Source organism: Spermophilus citellus (genome assembly GCF_964194105.1).
Source record: "Spermophilus citellus genome assembly, chromosome: 1".
NCBI lineage: Eukaryota > Metazoa > Chordata > Mammalia > Rodentia > Sciuridae > Spermophilus > Spermophilus citellus.
Window position 1 is genome coordinate 10131717 of NC_138182.1, and position 25594 is coordinate 10157310.

Below are 25594 nucleotides of genomic sequence, written 5' to 3' on the forward strand. Positions count from 1 at the left end.
TGGCTTTGAAATGTCTATCCATCATTCGCAAAAATCAGCACTATGTCTGCTGGTTGTGTTTGCTTAGACTGTCACAGAAATTCACCACACAGAGTCTATTCCAGGCACTCCAGGTGACAATAGGGTGGAAGGAGAGGAGGGGGCATCAGCTAGTGTCCTAGATATGTGTGGATGCCTGCATGCATTCCAAACCTAAGTTACTGAGAAGTAGCCTCTCCTGATGTGAAATACTTGGGTGAGGGTCTGTAAACTGTGAACCACTGTCTGTTTTTCACAGCCTGAAGTAAAGAATCATTTTTTTAAAGTTTTAAATGATTATAAAAAAATCAAAAAAATAATATTTTGTGTCACCTAAAAACTATATTAAATTCAAGTTTCAGTATTGATGAATAAATTTTATTGGGACATGGCCACACCTATTCATTTCACTATGTTCTGTGGCAAATTTTGTGCCATAAAAGAGTCACTCGAGCAGAGACCATTTGGTCCAAAAAGTTCAGAATATTTTTCTGGTCATTTACAGAAAAAAAGTTGATCAACCCTTAACCTGGATAATCCAAGTGACTTTCCTTCATTTTTGTGCTGTGTCTCTAAGCCCCTAAGCTATTAATATCTACTATCCTGCTAACTTTTGAGCTTTACACAATAGTGTTATATTCCAATGACTAATGGAAAAAGGTAAATCCATTTAATATCAATGCAGTTTTAATGTTTAATTAAATTAGTCATTTGAAATAGTATAATACAGAACTGTTTAAAATGAAGAATAAAACACATTTCTGTTGTTGAATGAATGCCACTCTATCAACTTCTGATTTATCTAACACTTGGGATGACAGACACCACTAGGAAACACCTATTTGGAGAGATTTCTTAGCTGCATGGCCATAACTTTCAACCATGAAAAGAATTCATTTCTGTCACTCATGTTTACGCAAAACTTCTTATTCATAAAACTCTTCTTATTTAGGAAGAGTGATGTTTGTGATCCAATTGCACAGAATATTTTAGGAATCATAATCCTTTAAACCACTAATAAGAATTTTTAGATTAAAATTTCAACAATAAAAAAATTGCAAACCACAGAATCCAAAGAAATAAAATCAACATTGCAAACAAAGTGCCTTAAGATTTTAATTTGAGACTTGGACATAAAATAAAATTAAGGTCTCTTTTATCAAAGTTCTAATTAAAGACCTAGATTTAGATCTAGACCAAGATACAGATATAGATATAGATACAGACATGGATATAGATATGAATGTATATATGTGTGTTCACAAAATATATGTGCACATATAAATATACATGTCTATGTGTATGTGTGTATATACATATATATGTATATATATATATATATATATATATATATATATTTACATTCATATAACAGGTAGGTGAAATATTGCTTAGTTGCATTTGCATGTTATATGATTTGAATAGGGACAGATACAAAGAAATCATGCCATCAAATATATATCACTCATATATATTTAAAATATTGCAAGATAAAAATAAAGTTTAGTTTACTTTAATGTTACCACAATTCCTAAACAACTTCTTCTTCCACACTAATAGAAAATTTCACTTTTGTTGTGAGCCCATATGCCCCAATCCTGGAAATTTTAAATGCTTTGTTTAAAAACTAAACTTTACACTCCTCATAGCTGCCCCAACTCCACAGCCACCAAGGCATGTTTATGTGCCCCATGAAAATAAATGTCAGGTTCTAATAGGGAGCTTCTGAGAAAATATTTCCTCCCTCAAAAAAGAAAGGCAGCTCTTTCCCTTGCCCCTCCCGTTTCCATCCTGCAGCAACTGTTGGGTGAGATAAAGTCACCAACACACTTGGAGAGGCAGAGAGGAAAGAGAATTTGAGTCCCTGATGAAATCAGAGGCATTGATCCAACGTTGGAAGCAATAATCCCTGGAGACTTTTGACGTGAAAAGAGTTCAATTTCTGCTGTTTAAGCCACTGTAATTTGGATGGTACATTCCTTCTAGCTGAAAGCATTTTGAAGCACGTGTGTGTGTGTGTGTGTGTGTGTGTGTGTGTTGTGTATACATATATACATAAATATGTATGCATGTATAGGTGTGTATATTTGCAAATACATAATATAGAGACCCACTTCACCAGGTACTTTTAATTATTCATACAAGTGATCTTTTTTTATATCATTGCTCAAAACATTAATGTTTGTTAGATATTTTGTGCAAATTACTCTTCTTTTGTACCCTGTGCAACTGATTAAAGTTTGCATTGAATATTTTAAACCAAATTTTGTTTAATTTTTACTTTTCTAGTTAACAATATACAAGTACATTTAGAAAATAAATATATAAATCTGGTCTTCAGTGTTTTTTCTAGTTAAGTAAAAAATGAATGCTTCAGATTTCTATTTTTTCCTCTTTAATAGTTGATACTTTTTAAATCACAGATTTACTGATAGTTTAAGTGGATAATTAAAATAGAAATAGAATATATAGTGAAGAATGCTGCTCAATCTGTATTATAATTGGGTTATTTTAATGAATCAATATGTGAATACTCTTACCTCTCTGGATTAAATTGGAAAAGCTTCTCCAGAATCATATTCCTAATTCTTAGATCTTCTCAGTGGAATCTGAGTATTCATCTTATGGAGTTGCTTTGTTTCATATTTTTCTTCTCAGAGACAATGTCCATATTTCAGTACAATTTAGTTCTCAAGTGAGGGAATCCCACGAGTGCTGTACTCAGCTAGGCCCAGTAAGAATCTAGAGCAGGGTTTGGGTTGGTAAACGTTTTCTGTAAAGAGCCAGATTAATGTTTTAGGCTTATGGGTCCCAAGGTTGCAATAGCTGTTATTCAACCACACTGGTAGAACAAAAGCTGCTCTTTACAATGTGTAAGTTAATAGGCTTGGCTGTGTGTCAATAAAACTTTATTTACATAAACAGTTGGCAAGTTGCATTTGGCCTAAGAGTGTAGTTTTGCTCATCCTGATCTAGAAGTTCCAGCATGCTTCACTGCCCTGGGCTTTCAAGTATTGTTTTTGAGAAATGTTTGAATGTGTCTCATTCTGATGCATAACTGCAGAGAATCCCACTGTGGAATCTATCAAGACTAAGTACCCTGAGGAGAGCCTGAAATATTTCTGCCTCCAAACCAAAGTCCTCCAAATTGAGTCATCCTTGGGGGAAAAAGAAATAAATAAACAAGTAGACTTTTTACTGTAACAGTTTTAGGTTTACAGGAAAGAAAATTGGCAGAAAGCAGAGTTTTGCCATATGACCTCTCACCATTACCTCACACCCACCCACCCTCCCAGTTTGTCTGTCCTGTTGTTAACCCCTCACATTAGTGTGGGACAGACAGGACGGTGAATGAGTCGATGTCTGTACACTATTGTAAACTAACGTCACTATGGGAGTGGTACATTCTGTGGGTTTGGACAAGGGCATCACACCTCACAATGCACCTCTACAGCCTCATCACAGCCTTAACAATCCCCCATGTACCCCCCCACTCATCCCCAGTTCTGCATTGTCCCACTCAGCCACCCCCTCCACCAATGGTTTCTCTCTCTTCATATTTTGCCTTTTCTAGAATGCTGTATGGTTGGAATCATGTAGACTTTTTGGACCGGCTTCTTTCATTTAGTAATACTAAAATTTTATTGTTTTGTGTGTGGCTCTATAATTCATCTTTATCACTGAAAAATGCCCCTTTGCTGCATTTTTGTTATTGTTGTTCATACATTCACCTCATGAAGATCGTCTTGGTTTCCTCCAAGTGTTGGCTATCATGAACAAAATCACTATAAACATTCATGTGCGCATTTTGTTGTATATACACATTCTCAGCTCTCTTGGAGAAATATCAAGGAGCAAGATATCAGGATCATATGATCTTTAAAATACTAATCTCATCTTGTCCTCTCTGCTTGAAAGTCTCTGGGGCTTATCTTTATTAGAAAGTCACAACTCCATAGCACAGCCAATATTGTTTTCTGCTTTCCATTCTCAGTTGACCACGTGGAGGCAATTCACTGGTCCAGGCCAAGACTTCTATCTCAGCTGTTTTCTTTTCTTTTCCCCCCAATCTAATGGCATTCTCTTTCCTCTTCACCTGCCAAACTCCCACTCACCATTTAAGATCAAGATAAATAGGATCATTTTTTAGAAGCTTCTTTTCTTCTCCTACGCAAAAGTAGTCATTCTCTCTGGACTCCTGCTCTAATATCTCCAGTGTGGCATGAGAAGAACTGTATTTTGACTGATAATACGACACTTATCTCCTTTGATGAAAGGAAACGCCTAGGGGCCAGGGATACCTTACCAGACTTTCCAACTCAAGCAAACAAGACAAGACTCGCACAGAATAGACACAAATACTTGTCAATAAGGGAATGAATTAGTTATTGAAAAACGGAAACAAAACCAGGCTTCCTCATCGTTCCTCATTAGTTCAATACTCCTGAAGCTACTCACAAGTTTCACATTTACAATGTTCATCCCATATCCACAATAACAACCTTGCTGACCCATGCTGCACTTTAGTTCTCCTATGCAAATATTCTGTTATTAGAGAACTGTCTGTTTCCTTACTGGAGAAACACAGTGTGTCCATTTTCTCTCTCGTACAAAATGACTGGCTTAGATTACACTTGATTCAGAACATTGAACTCAAAGTTAAAAGAAATTTAAGCACAAATGTGGTCTTTAAATTAAATGATTAAATAAAATTGTGGTACCCAATCATAGACTTCAGCTTACTCCTCAAAGAACATTTTTGTGCCCTACAACCAACCTCTCCTTTCACTGTGCTTTTCTAGAAAGACCAAAACTGGCTGATTTCTCACTGACTTCCTTTGATACACTTGGGAAGGGCCTTTACAATTCCTTTCTGTAGTCTCCATGCTTCCCTCCTCTGTCTTCTCCCTCCAGCCCTCACCCGTTGCAGGACCATCTCCTATTTCCTAGTCAGTGCTGTTGACCTCCCTCCCAGAATTTCCTGCTGGTGACTCCACTTCCCCTAGCCCACAGTCAATTCTCATCCTTGTTTCCATTAATTTCTCTTTTTGCATCACATAGTCACATACGCTATAACTCCTGTTTTTCAAAATCTTCTTGTTTTCTGCACAAAGACTTCTCCAACTGAAAATGAATGAATGACATCCATTCCTCCAAATCTGAGCCTTTCCTCAAAATATGTGTTTGTGTGCATACAATAATTTTTTGTTTTCAAAAATTGTAACTTGCAGTTTATTTTCATTTTTGATGAAAAATTGTCAGTTTCTCCTGCATTTATCATTCTGCATGCCTATGCAGTGAAGGATAGTCAGGAAGTCCAGCAGTAGGTCTGGAATCTGTACACTGGCAATTGTGTGCTGGGCTGCTGAAGCCAGGATAAGCATACAGATTTCTACATCTTGTTTGCCCTGTCATGGTATTTAGTATGTCAGTGCATTTGAGCTGCTGTGACAGAATAACATAACCTGAGTATATTATGAACAAAAGAAATTCATTTCTTACCATTCTGGAGGCTGAGAAGCCCAAGATCAAGCGGCTGGCTGATCAGGTGTCTGCCAAGGGCTTTGCAGTTCATATGCAGTGCCTCCTTGCCATGTCCTCATTGGGTGGGAGGGGACAACTCTTGTCCCTTTGGCTTCTTACAAGGGCACTAATCCCATTTAGGAGGGTTCCATCTTCACGGCCTTATCACCTCTAAGCACACTGAGAATTAGATCCGAATATGAAATTTGGGGGGACATAAATATTCAGTCCACAGCAGACACCAGCTTCAGTAGTCACCTCTTGAATTAGTTCACAATAGTTTGTAGTTGTTTTAAAACTCTGGTAGGGAACTCTTAGTGGAACTGAATTTTCAAATACTAATATGAAGTAAGGGAAGGCAAACCGTGCTTTGAAAATTGACAAATGTTCTCAGATACAATATTTGCTGAACCATAACTCCTTGTTACATATATTTACAAAGTGAAAAAGTCAAATATGTTCCCTCACCCTAACACACATGAAGATATCCCATGGGATGCTGCACATTGTGGAGACAGGATAAGGCTTGTTTCTTTCAAGTATTTAAAAAATTTAATTGTGGTGGAAAACATAATGCAAAAGTCACTGTCTTAACCATATCTCAGTGTACAGTTCAGTAGCCCTGTCTACTTCACATTTGTGGTTCCACAAGTCTTCAGTTCTTTCTCATCTTGAAAATCTGGGACTCTGCACCCATTAAGCAACAGCTTCTTTCCCACTCAGCCCCTGCCAACCACAATTCCTTTTTTCCACATTTTGACTCCTTCAGATACCTCATATACATAGATTAAATTATATAGAATTTGTGTTTTTATAACTGGCTTCTTTCATGTATTTCAATGTCCTCAAGTTTTATTCATGTTGTAGAGTATATCAGAATTCCCTTCTTTTTTTAAAGTGAATTATACCCCATTGTATGTATATTCTATATTTTGTTGATTCATTCATCCATTCATGGACATTTGGTTGCTTCTGCTGCTTGGATATTATGAATAATGCTGTCATAAACATGGGTGCTCAAATATATCTTCAGTATACCCTACTTTCAATAGCCTTAGCTAGATAACCATAAATGGAATTAATTGCTCCTTCATATGATAGTTTTATTTTTAATTCTTTTGAGGTATTTCTATACTGTTTTCCATAGTGGCTACAACATTTTGGAAACTCACAAACAATGTGCAATGATTCTAATTTCTCCACATACTTGCTAGAACACGTTATTTTTGTTTAATTGATCATAGCCATCTTAATGGATAGATATTTCATTATAGTTTCAATCTGTATTTCTTGGTGATTAGTGTGCATTCTTGTCCTTTTCTTGCTCACAGGCCCATCTAGGCTTATTAGTCTATCTGATGTCTTGACTTTTCCCTGGGCATATGGAAGGAAAGAGTTGGCACTTAAAAACTTACCCAAAAAGTAATAAATTATATCCATGTAAAAATTTTAAATGGTCAAGCTAGCTAACATTTTCTTTCTGTCTTCAAGGTCAATGTTCTCATTTAAACATAACTTCCTTGAGGGCAACAAGTTATATCTTTTCACTCCTGAATTTCTGACACCTAGTGTAAAGCCTGCCTCTTGATGGATAACTGAGAAAAATTTGCTAAATGAATATAAAGTCTGGATGCAAGAAATTCTTTCTCACCATCTGTACACCCTTAGCAGAACTCACTCTTTAAATCACCTTTCCATAGACTTCCTTTGGATTTCTTTGTTCTGCAAATATTCATCTATGTTTTACTTGGGGCCCATTATCTCATAGGCAAGAGCCTCTATTATTAGTGGCATTGAGAATTTGCACAAAATGCTTTACACATTGCAGGAACTTCAGTTACCTACCTGGAGGCAAATATCACAAATTAGATAGTCTACCCAGGACAAAGCATATTTTCCATTCTAAAATGGAATGAGTAGAGTGAGTAGATGCATATTCTGTTTCTTGCCATAATCATTGCTAGTTTTCAGAATATAATAAAGTTTATAAAAATGTAACAGAATTATGGCAAGAGAGTATGTTTATGTAATTTTAAGGGCCATGAGAGGGTCAACCCAGGCCACAGGAACAGTGCTGACTACTTAAAAATTAAATGGTCACACAAGGACTCCTGGCATGGGCACCTAACACCTTCCTGTATTCTTGCCTGCCTTGTACTTAGCATTACACAGACTCTCTTCTAGGAACACAGTCAAGTTTCCTTCTTCCTAAAAGGAAGCAGGAGAAGGGAAAAATCATTTTCCTCATCTATTTACTGAGTCACTCAGAGCAATGGTGCTGAACTGAACTCTCTGGGGGTATATGAGTATATTGAAATTGCATACAGCATTCCATGATTACTAACATTGTTCTGGGGAAAGCACCACAGATCTAGAGAGAGTTCGAGTCTTTTCTGAGAACAAAGATTGTCCAAGCAGGCAAACAGAGACAATGTTGCCTGGTGACTTGGGGCATAGGTTTTGGTCTCTACCAAACCTTATACATCATTGCCTCTGAAAGTGTCAGTCTTAAGTCAATATCCCTTTTAGCAGAACCCAGTTCCTGCAGTTAATGGTTATGCATTAGTGCCTGTGCTTACAAAAGGAGAAAATTGTACAAAAGTCATATGGATTTTCCAAACAAGTAACATCAGCCACATGAGAACAGTCTGCTAAGATTCTAAGGACAGTTTTCACATAGAGAACATCAAGTTCTCACACAAAGCATTGAGCTCAGAGGAGACCAGAGTGAAATTTTTAATTGCAGAGTGAAAGATTTTTAATAGCAGAACAATTTATAAGCATTTATTTCTGCCACATTCAAATACCATGCACTATTCCCTGGCCTTATTTTCTCCTTCATGCATCCTATAAATTTCCACCTAATCAGTCTTTCTTTCCAATGCTTTCTTTGTAGGATACTGTCAATAGACCAGGTCAAGCTCATCTTCTCCTCCACCTCTACCTTAGCCTACAATCTTGTGGACACTGCCTAAGGAAATTGTTTTAGTCACTGTTCCCTTAAATATTTTCTCAAAGTTCCAATCCATACTTTGTTCTCACCATGAAACCCACTTAAAACACACTCCACTATTCTCTCCATATAAGCTTTATTTTTCAAGATCTGATCAAATTCATCTTCATTTAAAAATTCCTCCAAACCATCTATGCCTACAATACTGTCTACTAATGAGTTATCACATCCTGAAAAAACATGGAGGAAACTTGATTGGATATTACTCAGTGAAAGAGGTCAGTCTGCAGAGACAGACTGTGTGATTCCCACTATATGGAATTCTAGAAAAGGCAAAATGATGGAGAGAGTAAAAAGGTCACTGTTGGCCAGTGGATTAGATAAGTGGTTGGAACACAGTGGATTTGGGAGCAATGCAGTTATTTTGTATGATGAGATAATGGTGGACACACACATCGTATATATTTCACAACACCAGAATGAGCCTTAATGCAAACCACAGACTTTGGATAGAACTGATGTGTCAGTGTTGGCTCATCAATTTTAACATGTGTGTCACTCTGGTGGGGGATGTTGATAGTGAAGGATGATGCGGCTGTGGGGGCTAAGACCATATGGGAACTCTTGGTCCTTTATGCTCAATTTTGCTGTGAATCTAAAACAGCTCTTAAAAAAAGGGTATATATCTCCTTACTAAAAGTACTCATAGCATTGGTGTTCTATGTAATGCATACAGCCAACAAGAAAAGACATGATTCTTTAAATGTTTCCTATTAAGATTTTATGCATTAATTTTCTATTTCTAATGGAATATTATTAATTATGCTAAAAATAAATCAAGGAAATAGGATGGACAACAATTTTTAGAGGCTGGGAAGGGAAGTAGGGGATCTCTGTAGTATAGACCATGAAGATAGTAGACTTGTGATTGTGTGCCAGGAGGTATATAAATTAATTGGTCACACCTCCTGAAACAGACAAGCCCTCCATTGGATCCAGACCTACAGGATTGTTATAAGGATTTATGACCAGGCTGCAGCATGGTACTTTCAACATACACACACACACATGCACACACACACACACACACACACACACACACATACACAATAGTCACATGTAAGTCCCTGATCAAATCAAGATGCTAGACATTTAAGTTCCTTTTGTGAATTTTAATAATGTAATAAAATATGAATGATTATCAAACATTGTGTAATTAATCCTCAACCATGTCAATGGCTAGAGTTACAGAATCATTCTAATTTTGCAATGTTGTATTTTCTTAGGATCTTTGAATCTCTATTTTATAAGAATAAACATTTGTCTCTACTTTAGTTTTCTAAAACATACATTATATTTATAAATAATATTAAGACTAATACTATATTCAAATAGACTTCTCTAACTTAAATAAAGACAATTCAATTGTATACATATTTATACATAAATGGAAGTTCTCTTTAATTGTGGTTCAATTGTTAACACAATAACATGGATATTTTAGAACTTTTTAATAAGCATGTGGTTAAATATATACAGATACGTGTTCATTATTTCTCTTGCAATAGAACACCAAACTCCAAAATATGGGCAGAACGTAAATGTTGCTCTGTTATCCATGTTTCCTTCATTTGAACTTTCCATCTCAGACAGTGTAAAGTCAAGAGAAAAATGATTTTTTAAATTACTTTTCAATGTCTTAAAGAGATGGTTGCCTTCTCTACTACTTCCTCAAAAACCAGGGATTCATCCCTGTTCAGTTTTTCCTTTATATTCCATTACAAATGAACCAAACACAGCTAGCACAATTCTCATAGTGGTAACATATTCCATTTATAGTACTTTCGAGCAAAGCAAGAAATATCTTAAATTCATCTCTTTAAACAAGAGGCTTACTGTCCCTATTGTAAAATTCTGCCATAAGTAGGTCAGAATTCACCCTACACATCTCTCTCACAGGAACATGAGTTCTGCTAGACTTACGATTCTCTTAGTCCTAACACAGATTGAGTGGGAACTTTGCACCCAAAATTTCTCATTATGACCAAATCCAATAATTCCATACACACAAGAATTTTATTTTAGAGGTTAAATCAAGATCATTGTTAGTAAGATGCCAAGGTGGGAAAAAAACATGTCTATTTAGTTTCCAAATATTTAATCTTTTTTAAAAATGTGTTGAGTTTTTTTATTATCAATGTTCAAAATATTTTCACTATAGGAGCTGACCACTAACTGAACAGGTCTCGTGAATGCAGGGGATTCTGAAGAACACTCGCACATGTAAACAAAGCCCTGCCCCACACTCAGGTCTACCCAGGCCCGGTGACCACTCGGTCTTCACCTGCAACTTTCCCTCCTGTCTCTCCTCTCTGGATGACTTCAAGGAAACTCTCTTCCTATTGATTGGTCTCAAATTCCAAGCACTTCCTGACTCCTTGATTTTATGCAGTTGTTTTCTCTGTATGTTTATATTATCCTTACAAGTATAGTGCCCTGGGGACTACTCAGCTCACCAGGGACTTGGCATAGAGGCTGTGTAACACGGTGTGCTGACACTTACAACTGATTTTCCATTTTCCCCCTCAGAGGGCCTGACTATTAGTTGGCCTTTTTAGTTGCAACAGCAAATTGGATTCATCAAGTAAATGGAAGAGCTAATTTATGAAACCAAATCTGAAAGTTTATGAGATTCCATCTGGAAATTTTTTTTTTTATTGGTTGTTCACAACATTACAAAGCTCTTGACAAATCATATTTCATACATTAGAATCAAGTGGGTTGGAAATTTAAATGTAGCAAGTATAGAATCAATGTGTATCCATTAGGCAGGAGGGTGGACTGATGGATTTTTTTTTACTATGATAAAATGTGAAAATAACAATCATTCTTTTAAAGAGTCAGATGAATTTATGATTGGTGGCTAAATAAAAGTGATCAAAGAATCAAGTTCTTGGGATTCTACCTCTAAACCTTTGATTTTGATATCAATAAAAAGCATTGCACCTTAAATATTATCTTGGAGAAACCAAAAATTTTACTTCCTATGGCAATTTGTGGATGGGGGGGGATATTTTCTTGTGTGTTTAACCAATTCAGTAACTAGTAACAGGCCCATTTCCTTCTTGGTAAAATTTATGTTTATATTTACTACCCGCTGTTAGTAAGCTGATGGTTTCCTACCATAGTAAACTTCTAGCAAAGAAAGATTTTTCAAGATTTCTGTCCTCCACTCAGAAATCTATAATAGCTATACTCTTCCTATGTTTTGGTAGTGTTCTGAAAGTACTTTTTACAGACGGTAGCTTTTTTCTTTAGATAAACCATAATGAGTATGGTTTAGCAGAATGCCTTGGTACATACCTGTGATTCCCAGCAACTCAGAGGTGAGGCAGAAGAATGTGAAGTTCAAGGCCAGTCTTGGCAACCCTATCTCAAAATAAAAAATGAAAACATCTGGGCTGTAGTTCAGGGGTAGTGCATCCCTGGGTTGAATCTCTGGTGTTGAAAAAAAAAAAAAAAAGAAAACACATGTGTCTCTGTGTGTATGTGTGTGTGCAGATATATTTTTGAGGAACCATTCTTTCTGATCTTATTTCAATTTCCTTGTCCTGCAGCTGACATTTCCTCCACTGTTATTTGTCCTTGTTCTAGGAATGCCTAGGTTTCAAAAGTAATCTGGAATTGAGAATCCCAATTCTACCTCTAAAAAAACATAAACAACATTGCAGACAATTACTCTACAGAGATTTGAAATGATATTTCATAAAAGAACAGAACACAGAGGCCCACTTATGTTGTACACTTCAGCTTTATTTTGCCTGAGCATACAAGCTGCAGTGCTTGACCTTTCAGAAGCAGCAGTGAACACATCCCAAATGCCATCCAGTCCCACAAGCTGGAGACCTGCACGTGGTATTGACACTCCTTCCCCTTCACTGCCATGGACAGGCGGTCAACACCGACTGTTTGACCTCTCAAATATTTCTCCAAACTCTCACGTGTCTCTCCAGTCCAGCATTCTCCCATCTCCACTCCCGATGCCCCACATGACCATTCCTTCTCGGCTGGTTTTGCAGAAGACAAACCCACGTCTTGTATCCTACCTGCCACCTTCCTTTCTATTCTTCACACTTCCTTTCTATTCTTTCCAAGCTTGTACCTGATTGTACATGTTTCCATCTAAAAAGATTTAATGGCTTCCCCTTGCTTTTAAGCAAAGCTCAAGACACGCCAATGATCGCCTCATTGGCTGGCACTGAACTTGCACTATTACTGCTCTCATCTTTACACTCTGCATTCTCATTTCACTGATTTTTGCCTTTAAATGTCCTGTCCCTGCCTTGGGAGCTTTGGACATGACACCACCCTTTCCGGGAATATTCTTCATGCTGGTCTTAACCTAGTTAATGCACACTGATGTTTCAAATCTTGTCTCAGTATTTAATATTTTTCTTTACCAACTAGCTAGGTTGGGCATGTCTATGTGTGCTCACAGAAATCATTCCTTTTCTTGGGAGAACTTGTCTTATTTTGTAATAATATGATCATTGGTGTAAACCTTGGTCTCCCTCACTAATCTGTATGCTCCAAGAGAGGATGGACTGTATCAAAGTACGCTCATTACAATATCTCAAGACCAGCCCTGGCAAATGCTAGAACTTCACTAAATATATTTACTTGGTAAATGAATATATGAATTTTAGATGTCATTAATTATAGAATAAGTAGAAGGTTGTTCCCATGTGTTCACAGTTCTCAGATTTTCCAAAATCTAGCACTGAAAAGTTAGTATTTTTAATGGTAGAGTTTATTCACCAATTTTTTAATAATTATGATTCTTCCCATTTTGCAGTCTCATACTCTCAACCAACAACCTAGAAAGTAAGATGATATCATTCCTTCATTCCTGCAAAGTGCCCTACCACAATATGAAAATAATTCAGTGCTAATTTGGAGAGAATTAAATCTTTGGCCAAGTGAACTTGAAGGGCTTCAGCTTTGTCCTAGCGGGAGTTATTTGACCTCGAGGTGGACATTCTTTGCTTCCCCATGGCTCTTTTCCCCCAGAAGTATTGCTTCTCTTCCTACTTTCCTAGCCTCTCTCATCAGCGTTTGATGTTTATCCTTTCATGTTAACCTTTAGAAATATCAAACAAGTTGTTACCAGAACCCGGGGAATCATGGTTGATGTGTTTCTCACTAATAAAGCAAAATCAAAAGGAAAAAATCCTGAGGATTTCATTATAACACTTCAGTGGACTTCCTCTGTATTCCACATTCTTGGTGATGTTTATCAGATGCTTAATTCTCTTTTAATCCAGTAAAATGATTGATTTGATACTCTGGAAAAAATGAGGCCCTTTTCATTTGGTTCACATTTTCAACACCATCATCTTCATAAATATTTACCACGCAGCAGAATGACGCAGGTGATGTATGGTCTGGGAAAAGTGTCTCTGTCTGTTGCCTAAACCAGTGTGCCCTCTGAGATGCAGAATCATCCTCTAGGAGGACAATGGTGTTGCTTTCCATTCTAGGGCATTTCAAGAGCATTATTAGATCAAATAAAACAAATGCCAGTGGCCTTCGGAAATCATAAGCCTCAAAAGAAAGTATTATTACTTGATCAATGTGCTATTTTAGGAGTTTGTGGAACCTACTCATCATTCCTTTGTCTGTGAATGTTTGCACTTTAATAAAGTTACTTTTGACTCACCTGTTTTGTTTCTTTTTTTATGTATACATAGCCATGGTTTAGATGGGATATGATTTTATTAGGAGACATCCATGGTGCCTGTGGTTAATATAGTGAAGTGTAATGGAAAGGTCTAGTTTAAAATGAGGTATAAAGAAGAGAAAACAAAATGAGCTTGTAGCTGCATCATGAAGAAATAAGCACAAGGAGAGAGATATGAGCTGGAAGAACAGAATTAAAATATGATTCAGCAGGTTAAGTGGAGGGAAAACTTGATGAAACTTGTCTATGTTCTAGAGAAATAGGTTTAACATTATAGAACCAGTTGGGGCATATGTTTATTTATAAATTTAAAATTTCTTACTGGACTTTAGTAAGAAAAGTCATAAATGTGAGAGGTTTTTCCACCCCAAAGTGTTTACACAATATCAGTACTGCACCCTACATATTTCCTGCTTAGTTGAATGAGCCATTTAGTTGGATTAGTAATTATCTGCACTGATGATCAAGTGACTCAGTGATAACAGCAATGGCCACAAAACCTGGCATGACAGTAAGTGTTCATTACTTGGGCACCTGCAATCAGGTGGGACCTAGCTGGGTGTCGATGAAGACCTTGTCTTTGACTGGGGCCCTTGGTTGTGCTCCACTTTCTCCATCCTCAGCCATCCTGGAGAGGGCAAGGATCATCGCACGCACACTTGTTAAGACTTCATTTCCTCCATCTTGGCTCCCAAGGACAGGACTGGGCCCACTGCATGCTGAAGGTTATTGATTTGGAGAAATGGATGAAGCATTGGGGTCAATTTTGTAATTAATCACATCTCCCCAAAGTAAGTCCTCTCAATCATAAATAGCATGATAAGTGAGAAGATTTAAAAAATAATTACATTTATCTGGCTCAGATGAATGCATGTGGGCAAGTCACTTAACCCCTCAGTGTCTCAGCTGCTTATATCTAAAATGGGGAAATAGAACTACAACCTTAAGATACGGCGAAGATTAAACTAGTGGATTATGGAAAATGTGTAGAACAAGACCTGATATAAAAGTGAACACAATTTCCATGCTAAGATAATTATCCTCATTATTACTAATGTGGAGGCATTTACTGTTGAATTCTGACAAGTCTGTGGGGATGATACACATAGTCTCAATGCTTCCTTAAATGTATTTAATTTGCAATATTTTTTGCTAATATTTATAGCAATGGTACCATCTGCTCATGTTACAAGAATTATAATTTTAGGAATTTATACATGTCTATATTCTAGAGAAACAGATTTAACATTATAGAACCAGTTGGGACATATTTTTATTTATAAATTTAAAATCTCTCACTCATAGATATGCTGTAAATACTTCAGATTTTTGTTCCCATTTTCTTGTTTTTATGAATTTTGTATGGATGTTAACAAATGGGTAGCACACTTATGCCTAATGCCAACTTAAATGAAATTTTTCAAAATGTTGTGAGCTTTTATTAATTTGGTCTATATGGTAATGAGAACATATGCTAATACTTCTCAAGCCTTAATGTGGATACTGGTACAAATCACTCCAGGATTTTATAAAAGTGCAAATTCTGCTCCATGCAAATGGGTCTGGAGTGGACCTGGAATTCTGCATTGCTACTAGTCCCTGAATACCATACTTTGATATATTTATATTTAAATATTATGTACTTTTTAATGCATGTTTAAAACATATCATAAATGTTTATATTAAGTTAATGAAACATTAAATAAATCAATATTTAGTAATTAAAATAAATTATAAAATATTTAAGGATAACATGATAAACCTAAAATAAAAATATAATATTTAGTATATTAATATATTTAAAGATGTGTTCATCTCTAATGTAACATCTTTACTGGTGACAATGCTTTCATTTGCAATTATGTTTCCTTGGAAACTACTTAAGTTAACAGCATTTGGCCCTGTAAATATAAGTATTTGTGGAGATTGCTTTGTTAGTGAGAATATACTTAAATTCACTGACTCCTGTTATCAAATCAAAGCTGTCTCCTTAATGCATATGTAATTATATATTTGTTTAAAGTACACACAAATGATCTATTAATTTTTCCCTGTAGGCATTAATCCCAGCCAAATACTATAAATTTTTGATTATATAGAATTTCAGGTAAATAAAATGTCTGCAAACTTATTTGTCTTCTTTTTGAGTTTTATCTACAAATATCTTCTGTTTCCAACTTCCTGCCTGAAATCTTTCTAAAAGGTCAGATTGTTTTTTCTTTATAAGTGATCTCAAGAGCACTCTGCTCATCCTTTTAAAGAACTGGGTAGAGTCAGAACAGTACCTTTAAAAGGTATAATTGATTTTAAAACCATGGAAGAAGAAAAAGGTTGAGTTCTTCCTCTGACCTCAGGTTAACCTCCAGTGGACCACATCTCCAAAAATTAGAGAAGGGAAGAAAAGCAACTGAGAATTCAGATTAAATGGATCATTAGAATTTCCATCTAAAGTGTGTCTAATTAAGTTGAAACTTGCTAAGAATAATTAAATAACAACCTTGTTCATGATAACAATTAGCATGAATTGCAGTTTTTGACTCAACTTATAAGTTACGCTCAATTTATATTTTGCAAAATTATTTTTCACTTCTCTTATTTCATGTTTACAAAATATTCATGTGACTTAATACCTTTTAAATAAGAATTTAGAATCCAAGACTTCTTGTCTCTCCCACTGCTTACTCTTCAAGTGAAAAACTCCAAAATCAGAAACATTACTGGATTGTTGGTGGAAGGAGACTGGGGTTTTTTGATGACTGTAAAAATATAGAAGTCAGTAAAATATTCATAGATTTTACTTAACATGTATTTATTATGCGCTACTTGCTACTGTATGTCTAATATCGTTTCTCTCTTCTCTTTTTCATCTATGTTGGAATTGCTTGTGTTCTGAGAATGCTGTCACTTAATCAGAATGACCCCGGCACAGGTCATTGATCGGCCAACTCAGAAACAGAAACAAACACAATTTTCATTTAATCATAGATCCCACCAAGGTGACACAATTAACTAAATGGAACTTGTGGGAATCTGAGTATTCTTAATGGGAGCCCAGGCTCATAGAAAAACACAAAGACTTTTCCAAGGATCAAACTTGAATGAAAAGTCTTGTTCAGAGTGTAGATCACTGGGTACACAAAAATGCGTGCAATCTAAGTTTAAGGTGGGAAACTGAGCTCCTTCGGGGTTGGATGATGGATTGACTGCTCCTGTACCAATTACCTAGGGTGGAAAGTCCTTGAAACTTTCCTTAAACCAGGATCAGCACACTTTTCTAGCAAAGGTCCATTTAGGCCCTGTGGGCACTCATGAAACTGAAGCAGCTGAGGAAGGCCTCCCCAAACTGTTCTTCAGACATGTCACTCGGAGTAACTAGCATCAGTTTATTAGAATGGATAGGAAAGGGGAAAGGAGACACTCTCAAGGGAGAGAGGATCCTGTCAGATGGAAGAGCAGATGGCATGCCTCTCCTGCCCTCCAATTTTGGGGGGTCCCAAGGAAATTTTTGGGGCCCTCCCAGGTCCTCTTTTTGACTTTTGACTGATAGCTCAGGACCCACACTGACCGCCTTGAAGAGATGGTGTGGCACTCAGAGAGTCTGGGATCTCAAGGACACTTAGCACCCCTATTTTTGTTCCAGTGTTCTGCCCCCTTACTTGGTTTACTACCTTTGAACCCCCCTCAGCAAGCGTTCTCTGTCAAGGTCTTGATGTTTTGCTTGCTGTGGCAATTGAGGCTTGTGACATAGTTTAGGTGACAGGAAAGATCCAGGCCACCAAGTAGGGCGTGACATGATCTTGAAAGTAAGTTTTCCTTATGGGGATGTATCTGTGGCTGGGGGAGGTTTGGACATACAGGTCCCCATCTCTCAGGTGCTTGCCTGTCGGAGGCTCCCTGTGGTCTTCAGCTGCCCCTCCTTGCCCTTTCTTGGCTCGCTCATTCATGGCTGAGCAGCTACCTGACAATAGGACCTCTGCCTCTGCTACTCTGAACTTTGTAGCAGGGTTTGGTCTTAGACCATACGCATTCAAGTTCGGAGGCCCTTCCTAGACATGCCTGTTCCCCTTCTTCCTGCATGATCAGACATGTACTGAGGATGCCTATCTACCTCAGAGGTGAGGCATTTGGACTCCATAGGAAAACATGACTTATAGCACAGGGGTCTGTGAACTGGATTCTGGGATCAGTAAAATTAAGCTGGTCTAAGCTGGAAGCCGTCTTGACCATCCCTCATCCTTCAAGCATTATTTCAATGTCTCTCCACACTAAAACTCTCCTGCTTCTGAAATGACAGTTTGCAATTTCCAGAATGATAGCTTACGACCCCCATAACTTGCCATATGTGGTCGATAACAGGACACAGAGAGATCTTGTAGCCAGAGTTGTTACAGGAGTATGGGGAGCTAATGCTCCAAACCTCGGGTTTTGTGTCCATATGAAATAAAATTTAAAATCAAACACAAAAAGACAAGCAAGAGTATTTTATTATGGATGAAAGTAAAATAAGGCTCCAGCAAAGAATACTCTCTCTCCAGAGAGAGAGTGTAGGATGTCACTGAGCAGAGAAAAACAAAGAGATCTACTTCCAAATTTATTACTGGTTGATGTTTACCAATGGAACTGGGGTCCCCCTTCTGCACTTTCCACCAATCAGGTGTTCAACTCCTTCTTCTTGTCGGGCGGTGGAATTTTTCACCCTAGTTGGTCATCACAGAGCTGGAGAGCAACCCATTCAGGGGGGCTTCATCTACAAGTCAATCCTATATTTATGCAGATACTAGACAAGCCTTCCCTTTATGGCCTGTGCTACTGAAAAACGTTCCCTCTGATACACATGGAGAAGCCCGTGGCCATAAGCCCTAACTGTACAATGACCCCTGTTAACCCTATCAGGAATTAGCCCCCTCGATCTTTCCTTGTTGACTTATTTCTTAATTGGCTCCCTTTGTTTCCACCTGGTGTTCTCAGGGTTAGTATACCTGTTGTGGGTCTCCAATTCACTTGATTGTTCATTAAAAGCAAGTCAAAGAACTCCCGAGACCCTGCCATGTTATTGGTTCACATTTCACAACTTATTGCTAACCACTACCTAACAGAGTGAGGCCTTCCTGGTAAAATCATCAATTTCCCACACATTTGTCTGCTTGCGGGTCCCTCCCTACCCTGTAAGTCTAAATAATCTTACTTTTTCTGCTTAATTGGGGTGGGGGGGTCATATTCGGAGAACATAGACTCTGGGTTTCCCTCGTCACTTGCCATTGAATAGAGGCTTGTCACTCCATCCATTTGTTCTCAAGTGTCATCACTGGCTCCATTCTGGGTAAAAAGAACCCAAGATTTGGGGGAATCATCAGTGCCTGTTTTCCAATAAAACCATATTTTCAAAAACAAAGTGGGGACTGTGTTTGCCCTGAAGACCCCAGTTTACCTGCCCACTAGGTTAGATACTCAAGGTCACTTTAAGTTCTGAGGTTGCGATTCTGGCAAACCATCTGGGTCAATTCATTCCTTAGGTGTTGAGAAACAAGGTCCCCTCTTTCCTCCCCCTGATCCTTTCTTTCTGAAGGCAGAAGCCTGTCTTTGCACCTGCAAGTGGCCCATCAGGTTGTTCCCTAAACAAAGACATTTCCCTGAGCAGAGGATTTCTTTGCTACTGTTAAGATAATAAGTACCCCACAGATGGTGCTTCCATTTCAAAACCAACCACAACCTAAAAGGAGATACGAAATTTCTGTTTTAATTGAAGCATTTTTCTCGTCTCTGATTTGATGATCTACATTGGCAATGGTGCAAATTAATACTTAAGCTTCTGTTGGAACTGAACTGTTGTTAGTTTTGTTGTTGAGGTGGTGGTGGTTCTAAATATAGGCAGGAAAGATGAGGAAAAGACACATCAAATTCCCTATCTATCTCATTTTGGCAGCCCCAAAGAGTTTATATTTAAGCCCAAATTTAAATAAGCCTTCTCATATTATCACTGCCAGTTTTAGAGAGTTTCACTGTCACAATCATCATATTAGCCAACTGTATGAAAGCCATAAATCAGATTAGAGCGGCATTGGTAAGGACTTGGGGTCCCTTACTTTTAGTTCATTTCTTGCACTCTCCATTGGACGTCTCAATCTGGAGGCCCACAGGTTTCCACCTTGGTCCACTCAATATTGAAGAAGACAAAAAAGTTTAAGAATTAATCAGAAAAAAAAAAAAGAATTAATCGCCACCATTTAAAGGAGATCTTATGTGGAAACCTGTATTTTTTACTTTGAAAAATTGAATCTACCAAAGGTCTAAGGCTTTTATTTTCACATTGCAATTAGTCACTCCTGGACTGTTTGCATCAGTCTCTTGTTCTCCCCTGTACAGACCCTGAGTCGGGAGCCATTTGTTCTCATAATGGTGATGCCAGCTTGCTTCACTCCCGTGTCTGCCTGGTCATCACACACATTTGAGTTCATGGCTGCTGGTGTGCATAATTCCTGAGGATCTCATCAATTTCAATTATTTCAGGTTCCACTTATTGGACTTTTTCAATACTTTCTGACTCCCTAAAGCATATTGTAGGGTTCAAACACAAAACTATGATGGTATCTATTATCAAGAACATTTTTTTTATGTTGATAAATGAAACTTTTACAGGTCCTTTCTAAGGAAACACCTTTTAGAAATTAGCATCAAGGAAAAGCAAAGATTTTCTCTCTTAATTTTTACAACATATTGTCTTTCTCTTTTGGTCCCACCTACCATACTGTGATTCTGATAGTACTTCTCCTTTACTTGTGCTCTCGATTATATATATATATATATATATATATATATATATATATATATATATATATATATATATTATGTTAGTACTACTAAATTGAACGCACACATAAGCTTATTCTACAAATAACTTTCTAGTTCACTTTGCAAGAGATTGGAAATCAAAACATCAGTGTTAAAGTGTCATTAACTTCTTAAAACTATCCTCCACATTCGAACAGATTTTCATTTAAACGATACTAATAAGGCCTTGTGATTATTGCCTTGCTTGTTCAATAATACTATGTCTTTCTCCCACTTACAAGAGGTCTCATTTGTTTATCAATGTACAACCCCTTTAATCACATTTCTCCAACCTGCCTTCCCATCCACATCATGTACCAGTTTGCCCCACAATGCCTCAGTGTAAACTAATCATAGTTCTCCAAATGTACCATTACAGGGCAGAGACCTAATGCAGAACTGTGCATCCATGGAGGTTCTCTCTCTTTACTGGTTCTTATGATCATGCCAGAAAGATCTCAGACATGTTGCTCAGAACAGCAGGCATGAATTTATGAGAAGTTGGGAATAGGAAAAAGGGATGATCTCAAGGGAGAGAGTATGTCTTCGCAGAGAGGGGGAGGACAGCACACCCCTTCTGCCCACCAGTGTTATTGGGGGCCCCAGGGAAGTTTCCAGAGTCCTTCCCAAATTCACCTCTTGATTTTTGACAGCAGGATGACATCAGACTTTCATGTCTCCACTGTGAATGAGCTAGATCACTTTGGCCATGTTGATGAGTTCTCAGTGGAATCTGTTCTTGCAGATTTTATGGTTAGGGGGAAGTCATCTTTATCTCTCTGAGTTCTACGATCTGGTCTGTGTAAGGGTCATAAAAGTTCCCCCTTTGGGGGTAGATTGTGTCCTTTTCAGCTTTTTGGGATCTGCATTTCTCCTACAAGTAACAGGTGGTTTGCTCAGAAATGTCACATGTCCTGTTGACTGAAGACAGGCAGGGCTGGAGGTCAATTGCTTTTAAAAAGAAAGTTCCTGGGAGAGAGAAACAAGGTAACCTACAGCCTAGGAACTGCACGGAGGCTTTGATAGCGATGCTTATGGAGTCAGACATTTTAAGAAAATCAAGTCCCCCAGTTTGGGCCTCAGCCCCTCAATCACTTTGTCACCCTTTGAATAGACCTCATCAAGATTTTTTTGTGAGGGTCTTGATGTTTTGGTTGCCAGAGTGACTGGGGATTGTGACATCGTTTCCGTGGTAAGGAGGGGTCATATTACCTGGTAGGGTGCAGCAAGATCTCCAAACACTAGTTTTCCTTAAGGGGGATGGGAGTGATGGTGGCTTGGGCATGCTCTGATTTGCCAGGCCCCCATCTTCCAGGGGCTGGCTTGTCAGATAAGGCTCACTGTGGTCTTTAGTCACTCTTCCTTGTCCTTTCCTGCTCACCCAATACATGGCTGACCAGCTGCCAAACGGCAGCTCAGCATTCACTACCAGTTATCTTTCACGAGACCATTTACTCCACCTATAGTCACTGTAGTATTTTAAACACAAGTCTACCATAACAAAGATTGCATTGTACTATCATTTTTTTTCTTTTACTTCTTTTTTGTGTGTTTGTTATTGGGTTTTGGTCTGAATTTTTGTTGTTGTTGTTGTTGTTGTTGTTACTGGAATTAAACCCAGGACACATTACCACTGAGTTCACTGAGTTACATCCCCAGCCTTTTTAATTTTTTTTTTTTTTGAGGCAGGGTTTCACTAAGTTGCTGAGGTAGGCCTTAAACTTGCAATCCTCTTGCCTCAGCCTCTGTGTTGCTGGGATTATAGGCATGTGCCAACATGCCTGGCTGAGATGAATGATTAAACTTATTCATTTTAGTTTATCTGGTGTTGAGCCCAATACTTGATATAAACACTGCGGTTGTGACTAATGATTTAGATTAATTTTGATTTGCTGAAATCTTTTTTTTTAAGAGAGAGAGAGAAAGAGAGAGAGAGAGAGAGAATTTGTTTAATATTTACTTTTCAGTTTTTCGGTGGATAAAACATCTTTATTTTTATTTTATGTGGTGCTGAGGATCGAACCCAGTGCCCCGTGCATGTCAGGCGAGCGTGTTGCCGCTTGAGCCACATCCCCAGCTCCTGAAATCTTAATAGAATTGAAATAACTGGTATGGAGTATATTTTTCTTAACCATAAGTAATAGAGAATTTATTTTAGAATAATTATCAAATGCTTACCATATGCCGAGTGCTCTTCTAATGTGTATTAATTTACTCAGTCCTTCCAATTTCCTTATTAGTCTGTGCTTTTTGTCCTCATTTTAGGGGTAAGGAAACTGAAGCCCAAAGAGATTAAGCAATTTCCCCCAAGGACATGCGATCAATAAGGAGTTGGATCAGGGTTGAACATGAAGATTCCATTTACATACTGAAATGGCGTGTGTGTGTGTGTGTGTGTGTGTGTGTGTGTGTGTGTGTGTGTGACATACAACACCAAAACACAATAAATGACCTCAACTTTCATTAATTACATCAGTTCTCTGAGAATGTTTTAGGAACAAATTACGTTCTTGAAAAGTCTTGAGAAAATGTATTAGACAAAAATATCTTTGAATGCTGAGTGTGTATGTGTGTGTGTGTTGTAATGATTTATTCAGGGATATAGAGATGGCTGAAAATGTGTCAACCAGTCTCCACCATCATTATGGAAGCAGTACTTCTCATTTGAAGATAAGAGAATTCGTAGCTGTGAAATCACAGGCGCAGCTCACAAAACCATGTTGTGGAATCAACTTTCTCAGAGTCCTAACAAGCAGGTGTACATTTGAAAAGATGTAGTATCAGAAGACCTTAAGGTTTCTACTGGGAATAAACTACTTCCTCCCCATGAAGAGTCTTCATTGACGTTTACCTTTAATTTGGTCAGTTCAGTGTAGAGACAGTGCCTTCCTAATTTGCTGAGGGTGCAAGCAGTACCCACCATGTTTTGCACATTACTCTAGGTGTGATTAGATAAGAATGAGAGTTAGACTACCCTGTAGGTCTACATTTTCAAAGCTAGAGACCCTAGTATCTGTGAAGGATAGGAATCAGTGATCCCTCACTGAAGTCAGTCCCTGGCCAGGAACTTAATGTACCAGAAAGTAAATGCCAGCTCCCCTGGCCTCCACTGAGTGACCACCAGGTCAGCCTTTACCATCCCTCTCCTGACTGTAGCCCCCTGGCCTCTACTGAGTGACCGCCAGGTCAGCCTTTACCAACCCACTCATGGCTGGTTTTGAAACAGATTTTAACTAGTAGATCCTAAGCTTAGTTGCCTTGCCATGTCTTTATTAAAAAAAAAAAAAAAAAAACAAGTGGCATGTCAAAGTCTAACTTATCTGTCCAAGGCTTAGTTTCCACCAACATGGTGTGTTTGTTAGTCTCTTAGGACAGGTTAGATTTATTGCATTCCATTTTTATTTTATTTTCCTCACCACTCATGTGTGAACATGCACTATTTTTTCAATTTTCCTCTGAGGGAGAGCTTAGATACTGACTCAGGAAGATTCTCACTGATCAGTGAGAGAACCAACAGAAGGATATTTGGAGAAGTGAAATTTAGTGCAAGGCCAAGACATTTGTTTGGATGGGATTTTATTTGAACCTGAGGTAACATCACCTAGAAGAAATGAGAAATGGAGATTTATGCAAATTCCTGTGGGAGGGGGCTAACCCTGTCTTCCAACTATTTTAATCTCATCAGTTGATCACTGTATCTGTCACCTTTGTCCTAAAAAAGCATCGGTCATTAACAAAGTCTATTTCCCTTGGAAACTATTACACTCAGTGAATTGGTTAAAGTTATGAAGAACACCAAATAAATTATATCCTAATAACGACACGATCTGATAATTCACACTTTTGGGGGAAACACCGAAAAAGAAAATTTCTATATGCAATTATGGGATATCCCTTATAATAGTTAGCATAAATTCAACTCTTAAAGATTCTATTTTTAGCTCCTAAAGAATGCATATAAGAACATATTTTTTGAAGAAAAACTAAGGTTATTTCCGCAATGGTAAAATCTATTAAAGTGAAATGAAACCTTATATATATTTCTTAAGTTATAATTTTAAAAAGATCAGTGACAGTACAACTCTGTTTGCATCTGTAGTTTATATATTTATACAATAGCACAATGCTAAGCCTATTTAAAAATAGCTACAAAAACTGGCTAAAGTGTCTTCCATGTTCTGTAACTAGGAAGCTTGAATTTTGAGGTTATAGTTAATAGAGGTCTATCAGAAATGCATGGAGTTTGCAACTTTATATATTTTATAAACATGCATGTCAGTATATTCATTACCATTTATTCTAAAATAAAAATGCTTATAAGTATATAGAATCATCTGTGAATATTTTTGATATTAATTATAATCATAAATTATCAAACTTTATGCTGTGCATCAATCTATGCACATTATGACATTGAGCCTAATGTAATTTAACACTCTGTATACTTTTCAAAGATATTAGGTGGTTTTCAATCAGGGCAGCTTTTGATGTTTACCTTCAAGAGTTCCAAAGGGAATTTAGTGGAGGGCCAA

The 25594-nt window shown here is 37.5% G+C and overlaps 1 protein-coding gene across 2 annotated transcripts in view; it reads left to right on the forward strand.

The window, feature by feature from the left end:
• The window catches only part of FGF14 (fibroblast growth factor 14), a gene marked incomplete at its 5' end in the record, with an annotated part of 642354 nt that overhangs the window by 605106 nt on the left and 11654 nt on the right, over window positions 1-25594 (forward strand). The window lies entirely within an intron of this gene.